Here is a 3,518-nt window from a genome sequence, read left to right as displayed (position 1 = left end):
TTCCCCCAGGAAATGTTTGACATGCATAATATGCGCATGTGCGATGAATCACCAACAGCTGGACGACCATGAAAGCGCGTTCACATGAATTCTGCAGCTCTAGACATGAGCGCGCAATATCTGAACGCTCTTGGATAAAATCTGATCTATGTACAGTATAGTATATTGCACATTCTTAGCATCAGAAGAAACTTTCAGTGATTCTCAGACCTGGTCTTATTAGACCGATGTATTTCCTGTTTTCTTGTTCCACCCAAATTCTTAGTTGCTCGCATAATAATTTAAATTGTCTGTTTTAGGATTGCTTTTACATTTTCTTCCAGCCCTTAAATGTTGCATGTGGTTTGGAATCGGTATTGTGGCCAATCGGCCCATCCTGGGACGAGGGTTTCGACAGAGGATGAGTTGATTTTTTAAGAACTTTATTTCATTTTCACAAATAAATACAGAATGACACAAAAAGTAAAACTTTACAGCATTATATACTGTATACCTAAAACAGTATACAGTATATGCACACGCCAGGAGGAGATTACAAAGCCAACAGACATACATTTGCTCAGGTGCATTAGCTCACATGTCATTTTGAATCACTTCCAAACGCCAAATGCTTCCAAGTACTAAAAACAGGAGTGCCAATAATCGTGTTTCTTTTATTTTGGGGAAAATAATTTATAATGTAACATTTTTTATCTTTTTTATCCACTGTATTCCTCCAGTTGCATCCCAGAATGCTGGAGCGGGTGCATATCAAATCCTGCCATAAAGATGTGGTGAAACATACCACTTTAAAGCCTGTAGCATCTATACAAAAAGTAGGCAGCTGCGTCAGGTAAAGCTTTATTCTGTGCTGGAAAGAAAAAAGACACCATGTTACAGCTGTGGAGTCTTCTTCAGGTGTGAGGGAAAGAAACTGGCAGCTGATAAATCATGGTAGACAGTAGTAGAATGATTTGTACAAATCCATTGACATATTTGCCCATTGTATCTTAGCTTTTTAATGTAAGTTCTGAGATTCAAAGTGCAGTTAGTTCATTGGTATAAAGTAATGTACTGGCTTGAAACTTCTGCTTTAGTTTTCTATTTCATTTGGGTTGAAGGGCTTGAACCAATACAACTTCAATTGAAAAAAGATCATTATATAAATCGGAAGGTAAGACATTTTGCCTATCACTTGTCTGTCTTTCTTGGTTTCTGAATGATCTTGTCTGCTAAAATGTCACGAGAATACCCTACTTGCTCTCTGTAAACAACCTGAGAGGACAGACTTTGTGGGGTTTCAAAAGTAAAAAGGAAAGTCATTCTACAAGATGTATGACCACAGTATATGTGTTTTTCCAAATAGAGGTTTCTAGAAGACTTTTTACTACAGTTGCCAAACCTGTACTACTTGAACTTTCAGACACAAATATGGGTTCATCTTACTTTTTGCAGCAAAAGCAAAAACATGTTCATGTATGTTTGTCATGAAGTACCTTCCATTGTGATGCTGCACTAAAGTAAGACACTATTTCTAAGAAAGGAAAAAATGTGATTGTGTTTCCAATAGATCCTTGAAAAAGTGTAGTTTTACTTTGTCTGATATAATTCTCTGTTTCCTGGCTTACTATTATTAACTTTTAAGTGTTTCAATTTTAGTGGTGGTGTTCTCAAAACAGCAATTTGTGTATTTTTCAATGCACAATTGATACAAATATACAATTGACACAAAAGTCTGCCTCACTACTGCAAGCATCCTTATAGTGTGTTTCAAATCAATGGGAATAACATCAGAGACAATTTCCTTGGGTAAGGCAACATATGCTATATTACATTCTACGTCTATATCACTGAATTACAATATCCCCATACTGGGAAAGACTGTGAGACTATTTGAGACTTTTCCCTGTCCAGCACTGCACAGTCCCAGTCTGGGAATAGGAAGTGGTCTATAAACCCCAGCAACACTGCCGAAGACAGTTATCTGACAAAAAGTTGGTGATTTTCTATTACCTGATGGTCTGTAGAATAGATCTGAGCTACTTTTGGAGAGGTAAAACATTTTTTGTTTGGTCAGGAATGAGACCATCACTGCAGAGCACTGTGTCAATTTGCAAAGATGAAGTCATATAAAAACAACATAAAGATTACAAGGATGCAAAAGTGAATGAAGAACGGTAATTTCCTATTACCTGTGGGTCTCATTATCATGTTCCACCCAGTTTTGAGGATGCACAAATTGTTGTTGCGCTATAAATGTGACTTTACCTTGTCCAGGTTTTTCTTCCTGAAGCAGGGTTTGGGGGGGGGGGGGGTATTTTGAAAGGTGCTGCCAAGCTAGAGTCGCATTATGTAGCTCTAGTATCACGCTACTTCTCAAAGTGACTTTTCGGGTTCCATTGGACGTCCGCAGGGGTTCCGTGAGCTCTTACTGTACATAGTCTACAGGAAAATACAAAATTGCTATCAATAAAAAAAGTGTTACGATGGCTTTGGATGGCTCAAAAAATTAAAAAAGGTAGGCTTATCTTCTGAAAAGTCATCTTCAAATTAACTCTGAATTAATTTCTGTACCTGTGCTTTTGCTGCTAGAGCCAGAAGGTACCTCAAAGGATCGGATGAAATTTCCTCTTCCATCTGTTCTTCTATCTTGTTTGGAGTAAAACATGTTTGCCATTTTGCCATCTGGCAAATCTCAAAAACTCTCGCAATGAGAGAAAATACCGTGTTACGAGGAAGGTAGAAAGATCACTTAGAAATTACTGCAACCACGAGAGAAAAAAAAAAAAGAAAAAAAGTGAAAAACAATAAAAAACTTCAAGACTTCACGTCACAAGAATATGAGAAGTTCATTGACCTGATTTCAGACTCTTCCTTACAAACGGCTTTTAATGAAGTGCAGTTGACAGAGTTTTGGTCCAGGAAAAATGAATATGCATATCAAAGAAAGGTCTTTGTGTTCTTCTCCCGTTTGTGACCACCTATCTGTGTGAAACCGGATTTTCATCGTATGTGTCCACAAAAACGCAGTATCGCAACAGATTGGATGCAGAGTCGAACATGACACTGCAACTCACATCCATAACTCCAAATATTAAAAAAATGTAGAAGAGGCAAACTCGCTCATCACACTGAGATTGTTCATTATCAGTACTCTTTTAAAAAAACATTATACAGTATATTGTTGTCTCAATGTGTTTTACTTAGTCATTTTGCTACCAACATTTCCTATTTGCGCCAGGTTAGACCACATAAAGTGTCATCTGGTTCTATAAATCTATTAGTTTTTTTTCCCTTTGTTAACAATGTAAAAAATTAAAAGTTTTCAAACCGGAAGGAAACCCTTCTGGTTTTCTTCTAACTTGGTCGAACAGGTGGTTAGAACTTTGATTCTTTTATTCTCAACGAGTATTTCAGTGATTAAGCTTTATTTAACTTTAGGGGGTGCTAATCGTAGACAAGTTATCATGTGATTAAATCCATCACCTTTCCTGACTCCATCGCGGGGCAAGTGCAAGACAATCATACACAGGGGGGCA

This window comes from Lepisosteus oculatus, chromosome 10, assembly GCF_040954835.1.
Source record: "Lepisosteus oculatus isolate fLepOcu1 chromosome 10, fLepOcu1.hap2, whole genome shotgun sequence".
NCBI classification, from domain to species: Eukaryota; Metazoa; Chordata; class Actinopteri; order Semionotiformes; family Lepisosteidae; genus Lepisosteus; species Lepisosteus oculatus.
This window is presented reverse-complemented; position numbering follows the sequence as displayed.